The sequence below is a fragment of the Buteo buteo genome, chromosome 10 (genome assembly GCF_964188355.1).
Source record: "Buteo buteo chromosome 10, bButBut1.hap1.1, whole genome shotgun sequence".
In the NCBI taxonomy this organism is placed as follows: Eukaryota; Metazoa; Chordata; class Aves; order Accipitriformes; family Accipitridae; genus Buteo; species Buteo buteo.
Genome location: NC_134180.1, coordinates 25,980,564 through 25,999,146, shown reverse-complemented (window position 1 = coordinate 25,999,146; position 18,583 = coordinate 25,980,564). Strand labels below are relative to the sequence as shown.

General features: G+C 39.4%; 1 protein-coding gene across 2 annotated transcripts in view; it reads right to left on the bottom strand.

Annotated features, from left to right (window-relative positions):
- TGFBR3 (transforming growth factor beta receptor 3) overlaps window positions 1-18,583 on the bottom strand; it is a 125,535-nt gene that overhangs the window by 91,476 nt on the left and 15,476 nt on the right. The window lies entirely within an intron of this gene.

Genomic DNA, 18,583 nt, shown 5'->3' with positions numbered 1-18,583 from the left:
ATGGATCTGCTCTTCAAGCCAACTGCTTTTGGATTATAGCTATGAAAAGCAGTAACCGTCTTTGTTTTTTCCTCCCAAAACTGGAAGAAATTGAACTTTGTCCTCTTAATAAGGCTGACTCAACAGGTTGAGTGGAATACAAGTGCAGAGGTCAAGTGGGCTAAGAAATCCCTGGTTTGAACCTCCACACAAAAAGGCTGACCAGAAGCAAGAGAAACAATACCTGAACATTAACAAGCTCGGTGCTTACACCACACTCTGAAAACAAGCTCTGTTTAAAGTGTGATGTTACATATTAAACTCTGCTGTTAAGCTAATACTGAAGTGTGAAAAACAACCAACCAACAACACTAGTCCAACAGGCCATTCCACCACAGGTCAGTGTTACCATCATCACAGTGAAGTTATCTCGAAACAAGAGGACCTAAACCAGAAATGCCAGGGACATCTATAAGCCTAGACAAATATTTTTCAGAGTATTTTCAAAGAGTCAAGCATCTGAGACTTTTGAAACACTTGGACTCAGCAAAACAGATGTAGGTTTCCTAAACACATAACTATTATTTAAAGGGCAGCTTAGCACTTAAGATAAATGGTTTGCACTAATGTGACTCCATGGCTGTATTTTCCCCTTTTATAACCTGTTAACATTACTACCACTAATTTACAGGGCAAAAGAAATTCAGCAGTTGAAAAAGTGAGCTTGTCCTTAGGCAAATAACTTGGTGGCCTTTAAATGAGACTTCAAATTAACCCTATTTACCTAACACAGCATGTTCTCTTCAAATGCTTTACACAAAAAAGAACCATGTAACTCTTCCTTAAAACCACATCTTCCTTAAAAAAAAAGCAAGCATATTTTTAAACACACTTAATGGAAGAGAAGCTTAAAGTGGGAGTGTGTAATCATATCACACGTGGCCAGAGTGCTACTGTGCAGCGTACATGCCATGCCCTGCCTGATCTTCCACTCCCCTGAACATACAAAACACAATACCAGCCATAAATGGGAAATGAGAGAGACTCAAAAACTCTACTGAAATTAAAATCTCAGAATTATTTAATGACAATTGGGACCAGGAAGACTATTTTGTATCAGTTGCCAGGAGAAGCAGGGCAGAAAGGCACATGCTCCCTCCTCTTCTAGGCACTGCACCCTACCAACTCCTTTCCACACGGAATGGGAGACACACAGGACTTCCACAGCTGAAGCCATCCAAAGGCATTTATAGGTGAGGGGGAAGCCCTTATGCCTCCTCCTTCCTGCTCTCCCCCATGTATCAGTGATGTCAATGAACTGTACAATACAGATTTGGTAACAGAAATTATGCTTTATTTCCTGCAATTCTTCCCCTCGCAGTCTTTGCCTTGTACTCTTTCTTTTCACAGTTTCTCACTCCTTTTCTCAGTCAAACCCCATATTTACTTCCTTAAGCCTCTGCAATAAAAGTTAAACAACCACAAATTTATTGGTTGGTATCATCATCTTGTACATCCTGCTGCATGTTCAAGAATGCCTTGCCAGTCTTTGTTTCATACCTTTTTTCATTATAATCTCTTTGGGGAAGGCATCACTTGAACCTTAGCAAAAGGATATCCATCCTGCTTGACTTAAAAGCATTCAAGCTTGGCTATTCCTACCTTCATAAACACTGTATGTCACTAGGTCATCACAACAGAAATCCATGTTGTAGGAAGATAACAAGCATGACGTGTTTTAACACACAAGTGTTATCTTGTTTGACCAGATACTACCACATGTCCAATCACAGTGTAACCCAGCTCCATGAACCTTGTATGAAGCCAATTATTGGGGGGGGGGGGGGGGGGGGTAAGATATGCACCAAAAACTGTTTTTATAAAAACAGAAATGCCAGTCTTGGAAGACTGAAAGAGCTTTACTACCCAAAAGCTACATAGTTCTTTAGGTGACAAATAGACCTACGTTGTCAAAAAATGTTGCTATGTTGCTTTAAGTAAATACTACCTCTGTTTGTGGTTTGCTTTTCAATACAAAGTGATTTTCTTGGTAGGCATCCTGTAGCCATGCTGTAGCCTTCAACTCAAGAAACTTAGGGTTATGTCTTCAAACTAAAATTGAGTTTCAGGCTCATCCTTATGCCTAGGCACAATAGCATTCAGAGAGAAACCTATAAGCAGTATTACAACATTAAATAACAATTTTTTTTATGTCAGAAATTATTTGCAAGTTAACCTGCATTATACTCTTAAATGTTTTTTAATTAAAATCTAATATGGGGATTGTGTGAGAATTTCAACACTTCTTTCCCCCTTCTAAACTGTGAGATCCTGTGGGAGTTCTGTTTTTCTCTTTTAAATGAGAAGCCTTGGTTTTGGGTAGTCCGCTCTGTTAAAATAAAGTCTAAATGGCATTATCCACACAAACAGCTGAAGATCACTGCCCAACTGTGCTCATTATCTCATTATATGGCCTAATTCTGTAATGTGTTTTCTTCCGGGATGTGATAATTAGCTTTGTGTTTCTTTGTTTTTAACAAAAACTTGGAGATACCGGAATCTTTTAAGGAAACGGTGAATCATTTTGGAAGGCTGTGTGCAATAAGAGTCAAAGTTACAACCCTTCCTAGATCTTACAATTTCATGGCCTCTGCTTCCCAAAGGAATCTGCTCTCTTGGATCCCTGCTTTTAAGGAAAACAGCTCCAAAAGGATACAAGTACCAATAAACTGGAATTTTCTGGTGAGGAACATCTCAATATACACATTCAGAAAATGAAAATTCATTCTAAATAAGCCACAAAATCCACAGAGAGACCATGTGTTTTCCTCTCCATAGAGGATTCAAATCATGGTAATATACTTGCAGCTTAATCAAGTTAGGGCCAGCAAGTATGTATACTGTAACACAGCCAAGTCCTGAAATCATTACCTTAAACCCAGCATACATGCTGAACACTTTAGCAGCACATACTGCCTTCAACTCCCATTGAAATCTGTAGATTCTTGTGGGGATGCTGGTTTTTTATTATCTCACAGGGTCAAGCTCTTAGTCCTTAATCAGGCAAGAATCCAGATGAGGTCCATGGGAGATTTGCCAGAGAAAGGACTAAATGGAGAGTGAGAAAGGATGACTCTAAACAACTTGGGAGCAGATCTTTATACAGAACAGAGAGCATGCATATTGTACGCCTGATTCATAGGGAGTAATTTAGCTCACACAGATGGCAGCCACATGTAAAAAGATTTGGCCGTATATATCCTATACTTGCGCCTCTTCTTCATTGAGAAGAGAAAGACTCATCACTGGACAGGCACGATTTCGATTATCTAAAATGTAAATTTTGACAGAATGAGTCCAGTAATGAGATTTTCAAAACTGTTAAAGTAACCATAAAAGAATATAAATTCAACTGTGGAATAAAACACTTACTAACTAGTACCCTTGAGGTTCTTCTCTGCCCTCCAGACCTCTACCAGAAATTAAACCCCACACCAAACCAAAATCATTCTCAACGACCAAGTAAAATTGCTCACTTAAGAAATATCTCAAAAGGCTATCTGCAATATCAGCCAGAGCTCTTAAGTGAATTACTAACTAATGTCTCTCTTTCCATTTACCTTGACGTAAAGTTTCGTTTAAGGAGTTTCTTACTAAATGCTACCACTCATTCACCTTCTTTCTATCTAACAAACAACTCATGCCCTGCTCATTGTACCCCTTCTTCCCTTCCAAAATACAAAAAGATTTTCTCCTCCTTGACTTCCTTCTGTTCATTCCTTCCCTCATTAAGCACATGCCCTTTGTTTTATCCTACCAGATTTCTCCCCATATAGTTCTGACAAGGGCATTTGAAGAAATGCAGAGATGTGGTTCTACAAGAGTTAACCGAGTCCACATTTCGTTAATGTACTGACCAGCTGCTTGTTAGCTGTAACCAAAAAGAGCATGCACATTGGCAGTTAACTGTTAAACGCATTTTCAAAACTATTAATAATTTGAAAACAATTCAAGCCCAGGACACGAGTACAGCATATACTCCCAGGCGAGCATCAGATATAAAAGGAGAACTGAGATGGCCTCCATGTGAAATCACAATGGCTCTTCTCCTCAAATAATCTTTTATTGACTTTTGCTTTATTTTTTTTTCTTTTTTCTTTTTTAAAGAGAAGTTGGGGAAAGGAGTTTTAACTCAGGAAATAAGTCATTTGTGCCCAATGCTAACATAACCTTTATAAGGCATGTATCTTAGTATCACTGCTGCCCGGAAAAAAAGTCTCAGGGAACCTCAAAGCTGATTCAGGTTTCAAAAAAATGTAAAATGTTCACACGCACATCTAAAGTACTTCCCTTGCAGAGACCCTACAGGTGCCAAAATCCATCTCCTTTGTATGGCAAGGGTTCATCTCCCGTTTAAGGGCTTGCCTGAAGAAGGCAAGAGCCCCTGTGATGCTACAGACAGCAGGGACTCACACAAGGAACCTGACTGCCAGCAATGGAGTACAGCTCATTGTCTTTTCCAGTACACAAAAACTCTAGATGCTCCTTCTTGAACAAACAAACAAGACTTCGGGGTGGGGGGGAGGGGGGAAACACAGGTAGATTCTGTAAAAACTAACCACAAATTATTAACTAATTGTAAAAGCCTGAGGATGTTCGTGCTGCAAGATCACAGAAGCTTTCTTGCCACATGACTTAACTGGAAGCAGATACCTCAGTGAGCAGGGTGGCTTTTCCCTTCTGTGCTCGTTTCGGCTGGGACAGAGTTAATTTGCTTCCTAGTAGCTGGTATGGTGTTATGTTTTGGATTCAGTATGAGAAGAATGTTGATAACAGACTGATGTTTCTCAGTTGTTACTAAGTAGCATTTAGACGAAGTCAAGGATTTTTCAAGCAAGAAGGCTGGAGGTGCACAAGAAGTTGGGAGGGGACGCAGACAGGACAGCTGACCCAAACTGGCCAAAGGGGTGTTCCATACCATGTGATGTCATGCCCAGTATATAAACTGGGGGAAGCTGGCCTGGGTGGGGGGGAATCACCGCTCGGGAACTAACTGGGCATCGGTCGGCAAGGGGTGAGCAACTGCACTGTGCATCACTTGTTTTGTATCTTCCAATCCTTTTATTATTATTGTCATTTTATTATTGTTATTATTATCATTATTAGTTTCTTCCTTTTTGTCCTATTAAACTGTTCTTATCTCAACCCTCGAGTTTTACTTTTTTTCCCCCGATTCCCTTCCCCATCCCACTGGGTCAGGGGGAAGTGAGCAAGCAGCTGCGTGGTGCTTAGTTGCTGGCTGGGGTTAAACCACGACACCTTCCAACAAAAAGACAAACCAAACGGCCCAGCCCTACATATGGGGTGAACAGTGAGAAACCTTACAGTGAGACTTTCGAAGTGACTTGGCAACCCTTACAACAGCATAACTTTGTTTTCAAGTACAATCAGTAAAGGATAGTGTTATTTAGAAAACAGTCACAATATCCTGGAACTTACTAGATGTAAAATATCTTTGCCGTGGAGTCAGCAGTCTGTGGGGCCTCGTACACGCTCTGCAAGCTTTGAAACAGTCCCCCAGAAAGGGCATTAAATAAAATGAGTAATATCTCTTCCTGCTAAACATTAGGGGTACATGTAAAAGCTATCAAGTCAGCACTTGGTGGTGGCAGTTTGTACAGTAAAATTATAAGAGTCTGAAGGTGGCCACTGCTATGTATCTCACATACTTAGATTTTTTTTTTAATTATTACTATTATTTTTGTAGAAAAAAAATAACATTCAAATGACCCATTTCAACATATCCATAATTAGGGGGTAACATCAGGTTTTGATTTTTTGATTGGTGGAAAAAAACAAGAGCTAGGGACTGCCTTTCCCAGCTGACAAAAGTTGGATATTAAATAAATGGCATTTTAATACAAACAAAAAAGAAGCAGACAAAGAACCTAATAAAGGTCCTGGTTAAGTTACTCTAAGTTCTTTTTTCATATTGTTTGATAGGGTTTACATAAGCTTAGATGTTTCAGCTTTCACTTGCTAGCACTGTAACATAATGCACTGAGTGTGAAGAATTCCAGCTCAGAGCCCTGACAAGGACTGCTGCCTCTCATTTATTTAACAATTTTAATAGGAAAAGCATGCAAGTTTCAACACTGCATTGTACGATGGTGCATTTCCTTTCCATAATGTATTGTGTATCACTGTTGGAAACTCTGCTAAGTTGGCAAACCCTTCTTATGGGTACAGTTACATCAGTTACATGAACAAAAAAGCGTTTCTGTCAGCTTTTCCTGAATTTTGGGTAAGGAGGTGTAGCTATGCCAATAAATCAAACCCTTTTGTTGCCATATGTTCCAATCCTGACAGGTTAAGTTTTACTTGGTGGTTGATGTCTAACTGTGCCACCAGGTGAACCACAGATCAAGTTACTCAAAATGCTTGAACAATACTTTGATACTCTACTTCTGTAAGAGGATATTGAGTTTTGATCTAGTATAAACGTGAGCTGCTGCAATAAAGGGAGACTCCACTACCCCTACCGCTTACCATCAAGGGTCCCTGTGCTTGCTCTAGCAAACATGAAGGTGCAGGGAAAACCAATCACTCTTCTAGGACTTCAAAACCTCTCATGTAAGCACACAGGAGCCAGGCTGAAACTTGTTTTTCCTGTCAGTGGACCAGTGGTTAAACTTCCATTTCCTTCAAAGAAGTTAACAGCCATTATTTTACTAATATCTCATGAGATTTGTGATAATTTACTGGCCGTACAATGCAGAGGCAGTCTTAACATCACACTGCAAGAGAAGTTACTTGGTTAAGCATAAGCCTGACTGTATCCCTGCTTTAAAAAAGCCACCCCCTACTGACAACTGAAGAGTGGTACCAACATTTTCTAATGGAATACAAACAACTGAATAAACAAGACACACACCCCTTCCCCTGAGGTCAACACAGACCTGACTCAGAATAAGAGAGAAACAAGGCAGAGCAGTTCAGCAGTCCCACTACCCTCAGCCCTACTACCAGTGCCACAAGCCTAGCTGAAAAAGAACAAAGTTCTTGTTGAGCACAAACGTCCTTTTCTCTGGATAACAAGCCTACAGCAACAAATCAAATATATTCAGAAATAAAGCAAGGAAGTGTACTCTCATTCACCAATTCTTTAACTGCCCTTAATATAATGATTAACAGTTTAGTTAACCACCTAGGACAGTCAACTGCAGTTTTCATTCACCATAAATGCAGAGAGACCCCATATATAAACCACAATACATTGTTAAGCCATTGTACGAAAAAAAATGTTTATATTAAAAACTTCCAATGTAACTGCACTGTTGTATTTAAATGTTCTTTGAGTCTATCCAGGAGATTACAAGGCTGGTTGTTTAAAAAGTCTATGCCAGCTGCTCTATGTGTATATTAGGAGCATTACAAAGGCATCAAATACTCATTAGTGATGAGATCACCCTAACTAAGAAAACATACTAATACACATCTTGGATACAGACAGTTACAGTGAGTATGGGACACAGGAGGAAGAACATACCCCCAAGGAAAAAGGGGAGCAGAGAGCATCACACTCATTGCAGGGTCCCACCAAAAATGAGTAGTAGCATGAGTCCCTTCACTGGCACTACAGCCCTTGCACAGCAGGTTCCCACTAAATCTCTAACTGTACCAGTCATGGCCTATTTAATAAAATAGTATGGAGGACCTAACAAGAAGTGGATAGGAAGAAAAAGCAAACAAACCCATGTATCACAAATGGAGTAGGAATATCAAAAGACTTCAGACCAGGACAACTGTATTGTTACCACTTCAGCACATGAACCCTAGGATTAATTCCACTAAGGAAGAAGGAACTGTGCTACTCTGCTCTAGAATTTCTGCCATAAAATTGTCGCAGACCATATCAGGATCAGACACCTACTGACTGGTTTAGAATGGGATTAAAGGGCAGTAGATGTAGTGACTGTGCAGAAAGTTCTAAACATGAACCCTTTCCAGTTGCCGGGGCTTGTAGCCCATGAAGCAGCAAACTGAATCCCCAGAGAAGCATTCCAGCAAGGGACCCCACCAGGGAGCACGGAGACTCCAGCATACAGGCTGGCACCAAGGAGCACTAGAGAAAAATCATATCCCTTCTACTAGTAGAGTATTGCTCCTTTCAAAAATTTAATGAAAGCTACTGCAACAAGGAGACAACACAGGTATCAGAACTGGATTAACTTAATTAGTTCAGTCAACTAGAACAAAAAATGTTCATTGCTCTAATTAAATTAATCCAGTCCACTAGGTCAAAAAAAGCATTGATTCATTGCTCAGAAATCCTGCCTAATAAATCCTGATTTCACTCTACTTTTTCTTTGAGCAATCTTGTCAAATCATAGACAGATACACGAATGCTTGACCTATAAAAACATCTTAACTGCATTATTATTTCTCTGGAGAAAGAGGGAAGTTACATTTTAGGCCTCCTCCAGGCAGAAAAAAAAAAAAAGGAAAAAAAAAAGAGGTTTTTGTTAGCAACCATTAATTGAAAGGCCTTAGACAATTTTTTTGCTGAATACTTTTGTGTAGTGCTTGTGTGCTGTTGAAACAAACAGAAGAATTAGCTGGTTAGGTTTTCTCCGCATACAGGAAGATTTTAACAACACCATTAAGCAGCTCAATACTCAGAACTGTTTCATTAGAATTCTTTTCTCCTGAATCATATCAATAAAGTTGAAGTTGAGTCTGGTATTCATAAGAGCTGACTTACTCACAGGCTTCTTGCTGCAAATGTACTTTTGAGATCCAGTGACTGTAACAGAGACCTAGAATTAAGTAATTTTAAAAATTCTTTTATTCAAAATCAACCATCACAGACAGTCTTAAATATCGTTTTACTTTGGGCATGAAATTGCTTTAAAAAAAAACCTAGCTTTGCTAACTTAAAAGAATAAAAGAGAGATTTCAAGAGAATTCACAAGCAACAGAACAGGGTCTTTTTCAGCATTGCTTTTATTTTTCTGCTACTGGCATGAAGCGTTCCTTATTCTGAGGATTTAAGTTGCATGATTTTCTTTCCTGTTATAGGAACTATTACTAAAGTCAGTTGCTGGCCTTTTAACAAGAGACACTGGAGAAGCATTTGCCTAGATGTTACAGTTTAGACAACTGTAATCTTTTGAAAAAAACTCAGAGTCCTTCCTATGATGCATATTTTAGCTCTCTTACTTCCATCTGTGATGATATGTGTTATCACAGTGATCAAACATCAGCACTGGGAGAATGAAAGCGAATACAGCAAACAATATGGCCACGAGCACTATTCAGCATGAAAAACAACTACTACTGGCCTAGTTCCAAAAAGCAACTGAGACAAGTAATATCCAAGGTAATCTCCTAACAGTTTTCTTGCCAATTTTCTCAAATACCCATTACTTTTTTAGCTTGAAGGTGAAAACATCCCATAGAACAATTAATTACTGCTTTGAATTCATTAGTGCTATAAAAGGAAATTTTGCCAGACTGATCTAACATTTCAAAGCAGAAAATACAGAAAACTGACAAATTTTACAAATTACATGGTTTAACAAATCATCTCCAAAGATGAAGTCTGCCCTAATGCCAGAAACTGAAGCCACATATTAAACTTCTAACATGTTGCTCAAACTATGCATAGGATGTAATGTAGTCCCACCTGCTGTTTTAAGTTTTCTTCTAATGATGCAAAGACAGTCACGTTTCACCTGAAAATCCTTTTGTAAGAGTGTCTCATATTTCCCACCCCCTTGCTTCAAGTATGACTGATTCTACTTCCTGTAAAAAGTGATTTTTTTTTTTTATTTTTTTTTTAAATAAGGGTTGGCATGGCAGAAGAAAGAGAAAAGAGAAGCAGCTCCATCACTTAAGACATTCCTCAGGACATCATAACTAATTTATGACTTGCCAAAACTTCAACCAGCTTGCTCCTTATCTGAGATCACAAAGAACTTCTGTGTTCAGCATTCATTAGTCTAAACACAAGCAAGAGAGGCAAAAAGTCTGACAGACCTTTGAATAAAACCTTTGCCATTTTCATGCTTCCAAAAAAGGGTGGGGGGAGGTTTTGAAGAATTGACGAGATAACAGCGGTTAGCACCGATGTGATCCAGGTCCTTTAAAGCTGTTACATTAGCCCTTCAAACAGTCCTGCATGCAAGACAAGGGAGCAGAACCCATCCATTTTACATATCAAGAGAGCAAGACTGAGAGATGAAATAACTCGTGGTGAGATCACAGAGAAAGCCACTAATCCAGATACAGGCCGTTCATCTTTCAGTCACAAGCCAAAGCTCACAGGTTAGTCCTATGCATTTAATACACCTACGGCCATCAGGCCACAGGGACTCCACAAGAAGAACTGCCACAGCCGGCGGCCCGGCCATCACCACCACCTTCTCCAGGAGTCCCTGCTCATGGCCAAGGGCAGGCCACAGCTGGGAAGAATTGATCTGACAGCCCGTAACTCACTCCACCCTCTCCCAAGGGTCCTTCAGACACAGGCACTGACATTTAGTCACCACACAGGATGACCGTACGCACACTGAGTCACACAGGACAGCTGCTGTGTGTTGGCTGTACAAAAAGTGCATGTCAGTCAAGGGGCAGGAGAAGACCCCACCGCGGACCTCAGAGACAAAGCAGAGCAGGCAGCACACCAGCCCAGCAGTGCCAAGACACAGGGAGGTTTTATGCTTTGGAGCAGATGTTTCCCAAGAGTAACCAAGAATCACCTGTTTGGACTAAATACACACAAATACAGACAATGTGTGGCCATTGCTGTAAAAGTTTCTCATCTTCTGCATATTTCCTTAAAGCAACCCCAAACGTGCAAACTGAAATATGTTAAGCTACTTCAGCAATAGATACATTTTCAAATAGCCTTTTTGCCTTTACTCACTTTCATACCATTACTGAAGCCTAAAGAACCACCATGGCATCGTGATGGTAAGTGGCCATATCCCCACTGATTTTTATACACTAATGAAAGGCACACCGCCTTGTGAAGGAAAAACGTCAGCTTGACTTAGTAGCTTGAGGGGAATCTCTAGTAGGACATAAGTTTTACTGCTCCATTTAAATGGAAATTAATAATATAAAGGAAAATTTTATTTATTCCAAAATAAATTGCATCAACCATCCTTTCCAGACACAAGGCAAATTTGGTGATCTAGGAAGTGAAGAAAAAAAAAAAAGAGGAAAAAAAGTGAAGATAACCACAAAATCAATTCTTCACCCACTCTTGGCTCCAAGTGTTAAGTAAAGTAAATTCATTACAAATTAAAAAAAACAAACAAAAAAACCCAAAACAAACCCAACCCCCCCAAAAAACCCCCAAACCCCAACCCCCCCAAAAAAACCCCAAACCCCAACCCCCCAAAAAAACCCCAAACCCCAACCTCCAAAAAAACCCCCAAACCCCAACCTCCAAAAAAACCCCCAAACCCCAACACCAGAACACCAAACCTGTTCCAAAGGAAAGTAAACTTTTTGCTGAAGAGGTAAAATAGCAACAAACCTTACAAACGTTTCCATTGCCTAACCCTTAATTCCTTTATTTGTTACTTCTTCTATGCACCGCTTCCAATAATGACAGTAATGACATTTTCAGTTTAGTTCTTTCTATCCCTGACAGGTAAAATCCCTTTTTTATTATCTGCCTATTAATGAGTCTCACAGCGTAGTAGCTGCCAAATATGGGAACAATAGCTCCATCTTTTACTAAGTACACTTAAAAATATGAAGAAAAGCACACCGTGCTTGAAGCAGCTACACTTTACAGAATTATTAAAAACCTTTGCTTTTGTCACCTGGGGTCAAAATTTATCCTTGGTGAAATTCCATTGACTTAAAACAAGTTTATGCCAAAGAGGAATCCAACTCAATGCCTTCAGGTAACACAACATGGCACAGAGTCTTTGTGCTAAATATATTTTTTTTTCACTCCAAATTCATCTCTTCTAGGACTTACAGCCTGAAGAACTTCAGTTCCTTTTATTGTCATTAGCTACAGAGGATGAAATTACTTCTCTTCTTTGAAAAGGAATATATCTGGTCCCTATATTCTCTCTACACTCTAACATAACCAGTAGTAAAACAACAGCATTGATTCATGCAAATATATTTCAGTGAAAAAAAGCTTACAAAGGACAAAGACTTGCAGAAACTCAATACGTTTTTCATGTGAAAGTAACAACTGGTTTTCTAATAGCAGATGTTCCATTTCTTGTGAAGACACCCTAGGATCACATTCAGGAATGCTGAGTTTTGGGGTGCTACAGCCCTTAGAGCCTAATTCTTCCTGTGGTAACAGATAAAACCATGCTGTTTGATGCTTGCACATGCCCTGCTTAGTCCAAATGACAGAATTTATATTATTTTGCAGCAAAAGAAACAAGCAAGCACAAAATAAAGTTATCACTCTGTACAGAGGTGAGGTAAGCAGGTTCAACTTATCAACAGCTGAGGTCATTTTGATAGGAGAATAATTTTAAAACAGAAAAAAATTAAAAGGCAAATACATATTAGTTAGAAGACAATTTTCTTAGGTATGTCCCAGAGTACCTACCATTTTACTCTGTAACCCTTGAGTTCAGAAAACTTCTGTACTTCTTGATGTTAAACAAGACAAAAATAGCACCTTTAGTTAACTAAATATGCCCTTTTCACTTTTTTCATTAATTAAAGAGATCAAAGGTTTGTGTTATTTTTAAGATACAGGACAAATGGAGAAGCTAAGAAAGAGTTAATAAGGGCCTACAGTACAGAAAGGATATTAAAAGATCTACAAGCAAAATGCCAAATCCCAATTCCCTTCAGAAAACAAAAGAATTATTTTTAGCACAGTATTTATAAAATAATTGTGTGATGCTTAGAACTTATTAAAGACAAGTTTCTCTTAAAAAAAAATTTAATAAATTTCCTTAGAAAGACAAGGATTAATGCCATTCACCATTCCATGCTATAAAATTTTCCGCAAAACTACTTTTCATCGGTTGAGTACTTCCCTCCAGAGACACTCAGTAATGCTGCCATTTGCCTGCATCTATACAATTCAAGTACCATACTATGGGCTTGATATTTCTTAGAATTCCTTTGGCATTGTCCAGAGTCAGTTTTAATCAAAGAAACAGACTTTCATGTTTACTGATAAATGTTCTGGTTCAGCAAAGCACTTAGATATACTCTCAACTGTTTTGCTGAATCAGGACCCACAACCCCACATCCTATTGCTCCATGTGGGTGCAGAACTCTGCTGAAATTCAACCGTTTTTAGTAGCTTCAAAGCCTTGCTGATACAGGAAAAATGCAGTGTGCTGAGTTCAAGCCATTCCAAGTCTGTGATACAATTACCTCTTCTAAAATACACACCCTTTCTCCGTATCCTGACACTCAAAGTTCTTCAGAATTTTTGTGTGGTTTTGGAAGATAAAAATACTATTTATGCACAAGCCACACAGAAATGGAACAACATCTGACTCAATTGAACTGGTTGAGAAACAGACAAAAGACCAGATTAAAAACCTAATTTACACACAAACAGATCACCAAATGGCAGTGCTGAAGAAACATTAATTCACAGGACATGTAGGTTTAGTCTAACTTCCCAGTTTTGATCAGTCTTTGTATTTAAATTGCTCACTTAAAAATATCATTTACTGCTTGAAAGGTCTTACTTCTTTTTGTGTGAAATTAAGATCAACTATCAATATTTTTTTGGTATACTTTCGCTTCTCAAAGTTGTCTCACGAAACTCACTGACATTAAGTTACGAATTCACCATTTGGCTCCCTATCAGATGAACATCTGACATTAAGATGCTTCAAATCACCATCGGGGTGCTGAAATGATAGAAAACCTAGAACAATTTCTACCTTTAAAAGCTAGTCAGTGGTTCCTAATCAGTATTTTTCAGAACTGAGAGCACGATAGGCACCCATGAAAGGAGCGTCGCCGTTCCCTCACAGCCCCTATAGGAGGGCTCCCAGCCTTTCCGACCCAAAGAGTGGCAGCAGCCCAGATACAAGACAAGCAAGGCACAGCACGCCAACCAGCTCTCTGCTCCTCTAACTCTTCTCTGAGCTTTAAATGCTCCGAGTACTGGTTAATCTCATCCCCTAAAAGACTGACTATCCAGACCATAAAGGGATAGGACTGGGTGGTTTTTCAAAGGAGGCAGAAGTTGGCTGATTATGAGAAAGAACTGAAGGAAAAGGGAGGTGGAGAGTGAAATCTCTACTCATTCAAAAGTTGCAACCAGCCTGTGCTTTACTTCAGTCCTAATAGTTCAAGAACCAACCTCTGTCCCTTGGTCCTCATCCTCTAACCACAATTTAAACAAACAAAAAACCCCACACCCCTGCCAACAAATATTCTGAGGGAAAAAAAAGAAAAAAATTTAATTACATCTGGGAAATACCCAGCAAACACTGTTTAAAAAGGAAGGAAATTTGTGTGAGTGACTCCCAGCATTTTTTTTTTTTTTTTTTTTTTTTTTTTTAGATCATGTCCTTCACATTCCAGTGGAAGGACTTTCTATTACACTTTGAAGGATCCTATATCGCTTCTGGAAACACAGTGTTCAAGGTCAGGGTAAGTTCCTCTTTTAAAAAAAAAAAGATGTCATGACAAGGCCTGTTTCTTCCTGTTGTTCCGCTTATTAACATGGCACCCATCACCACCATATCTGGGGGGCACAGATCCAAAAGATACATTAGCTTACAAGCAAACAGCCTTATAGAAAAGGAAGCACACATGCTCTGAACAACGTAAGATTACTTATAAGGACAAGTATGTAGAAAGAAAGAAAAAAAAAAAAGCTAGGATAATACAGTAGAGAACCAGGGAATACAGAGCTGTTGAAAGAAAACCATAGAGACAGACCTAATGTGAGCAGATAAAGCAGTAAGTTCGGTATTACAGAAAATAAGTAAATTTGTCAATATATCCATTTCTTACAGTCTTTCCATCAGCCTGACCACAACCATGAAACTGTCACAAGAAGACAGGGAGGTGTCTACAAGGCAAGCACAGACAACAACAAATATCAGGGGGGTTGAGGGAAAGAGAACATATCTGCAGAGGCAAATTCTGCTTGGTATCAGATGCCACGGCTGCACTGCTTTGTTAGCAGTGGGAATGATTTGCACCACCAGAGGATCTACCCCAGAAAGTTGGAATGAGATCCTTGGCCCGTGGAGATCCACAGGCTGTATCATCCTTCTATCCTCTTTCCAGCTGAATAGTAAGGCAGGAAAGAAAAAGGAAAAAAAGAAGTTCAAGTTAGAAAAATTTTCCCATTCCTTCATGGAAGAACCTATCCTGTTGAAGGTGTGGCCCTCAGGGTCTAGGGCAGGTATGTGTGTTTCAGCTGTCCTCTAAGACATTTTATCAAGACATACATCATGCACCCAACTGCACAAATTTGCCAGGAAGTAAAATAAGTACGTTTCAGCCTTTGATTTAAGCTACATTAGGACAGAATATATTTGCTCCCAAGACTACAAAGCCAGACTTGCTTATGAGGTTATCCAAGGCTGTAGCATGTGCTGAGTGTTTGTGTGGAGTTCCTACTGCAGGTTGCCAGACCTTAGTTTAAGCCCACTTCAAAAACATAATTCCTTCAGACAGGCAGATAGTTTGCCAGCAGTTCTCTCCATCCTGCCTTGGACTTTCCATGGGGAAGAAAAATCTCACGGTAATCAAGGTTTTCTTTGCAGTCTTCTTCTGTACAACTGAAGCTGTATAAATATGAGCTTACAAAGAAATCTGTGTACAAGCTAAAAGTAAATCAGATTCAAATAAGCAATTAGCTACATACATCCGGGGAGGTAGAGAAATAGTTTGAATATTTATACAGACCACTTTCAATGCAAAGTTAGTGACGTGTATTCTTTAAGCTATTAGCATGAAAAACATGCAGTTTTGTGGCTCAGGTTTGAATATGCATCTCTGTGCATCATGTCATCTAGCTCGGATTTTTGTGGGATATATTTAACACATTAGTGCCTTAAAAAGCAAGAATGGAAGGGGAAAAAAAAAAAACCAACACAAAACCAAAACACAGATTCTGTCTAGAAGATCACTTATATCTGAAAAGATAAAATGCTGAAGATATTGGAAAGTCAGCAACCAAACCTAGACCAATAATAGCAGTGTCAGCGTAGGACTGGCAAACAAAAGAAAGGTGTGCTCTCCTGCAGCAGCCTCACTACTTCAGAAACAAAGAATAAGCTGGAAAAAGGCTCAATATATAAAAATCAACACCCTAGGGAGGTGGCATGCTGCCCCCTGCCTCCCCCAGGCTTTACCACAGGCATGCAGGAATTTTATTTATACTTCTTCGTTTTATATGTACTAGTAAGTTAATGGTTCAAGCCTGAAAAAGTACAGGTTCTATACACCGGCAATTAAGAGCCAAGCCTGCAGCACCGTGGCCATCACGCTGACAATAGCTCATGGACATCTGCCACAGCTTTTTTGGCACATGACTAGAACATGTTGCTTGCTCCCACCCGTATTTCACCTATAGCCACAAACTCCCTGCATTTAAAGTATAATTGTTTGGGTTAACAGGACTCAGTGACTACTAAGAGAAAAACATTGCAAAAGCTCTATGTAAATAACCTTCAGAGAGCTGTCCTTCCTCAGTTGTAATTATACCTGCCTGCAATCTCACACTCTCTCTCCTTCATCAGAGTCCATCAGTTCTTTATTGCTCTTATCTTACTGTACTCATGATACTCTGTAAAGGACATTAACTAGTTGTTCTTATTAAGAATTTATCGCAAAAATAAAAAGCATGGAAGAAAACCAAAACCCACAGGACAGGCACAGCTAGAAATCACAATGATAGTGCTTCCTCACCTCCCCCTAACAAATTGTGACCCTTTCTACTCCCTTCAGCTATCTTCTTCCCATGCAGATAGTGCAAAGAAGTAACTTCGAATCTAGCCCTGCTCTGAGCACAGAGCTGGACTAGACTTCCAGCCAAAATCCTCCTATGGCTCTACTTACGAATAAGCATCTGATCATATCCAAGGCCATAGTGCTTTTTAAGAGTTTGTTTCAAGGATAGCTGCCAGAGGAAAACACAGAATTGGGGAGTAAAACCAAAACAACCACAATAAACTTCAGAACAGACATGCTAAGGTTTCTGAACACTGAGTAACTTTCTAATAGTAGTACTATGTTTGATAATCTTTCTAAATTAGTGGTTTTTAATTAAAGCTGGTAAGCTGACTTAGGCAAGCAATCTCCTCAGCAGCAAAATGGAATTGTGGTTGTGATTAACAGAAACAGTTTTTATTTTCTACACTGGCACTTTCTTTTAAAGTAGATTTTTATGCATCTATAATGATACAGATTTGCTCCAAGTAATCACTCCTCTCAGCCAAGACCAGCGTTCATGTCCTCAGCTCAAGCCACAGACACACTCAGACACGCCCTGTATTGCTGAAAGTTCATCAGTAATGAAGCTATTGCAAAATGTTAGCATCACGTACTATTAAACAATTGAAGTTACTAATGTTGGATGGATGCCTTCAGGAGGTCAACCCCGGAGAAAGTCCCACAAGGCTTGAGGGCTTGAAACAACATAATTTTCCATGCTGACGATGAAAGGAAGCCAAATTTTAACACATTTAATTGCTCAGCTCTGTCTCTTCCAAAGCTGGTCATCTTTTCCACAGTGAGGACATCTCAGATTTAAGCAAGCCATCTGTCCACTTTTCCCACTACCTCATTTTGACTGACTGTATATCCACTTGGCCTCTTCTCCAATGACCCACGCTGTATGCAAGCTGGACACATAAGGAGAGGCTTCCCCTTGCAACCACAGGAAGAACTTTGACAAACAAACATACCGAGAAGAATCACTTCAGCACTTGAAGAAACTACAATATAAGTTAGGTACTTGAACTCTACAGATCTTTCCTTTCTCTGTCACAAGTTATTGCAACACACTGTTTTAAAAATCCCTATCTAGGACAAAACATGGGACAGGAACAATCCCCACAAATGGCAACGCATCTTCCCAACCTATGAGACCTCCAGTAACACTAACAACTGTTACTAAAAGGTCTTTGCCACCACCATTGACAGTTATCTTTAAAATAGATTAGACAACTGTCAGGAATGACCGAGATGAGGTTTATCCCAACAGGGCAGGAAGAATGGACAGACTCAGTGACCTCTTATGAACTGTTCTGGGATTTTGTCAGAATTTTTTTTATGAACTAAAATGATCTGGACTTAATTCCAGATTATAGACCTTAAAGGCAGCACTGAGCAGAGTTGGTACACCCTCTCTGTAGAAAGATCCTAGGTCAGCTTCACCAGCACAACCCTGCACCCAGGGTAATAAATCCAGCCTCTTGACAGAGCTAATAGCTCGGCCTCAGTATCATGCTGGCACAGTTACCCTGCTTCCACTCCTAAAGGCTTCCATAGCAACCTTCCCCTTCATAATATATGAGCAACATGCAATTATCTTTTTTTTTAAATAAACAAATAAATTACCAAAATAATTTACATTACTACTGCAGTTCTTCAATGATTTTGAGGGAGAACATTG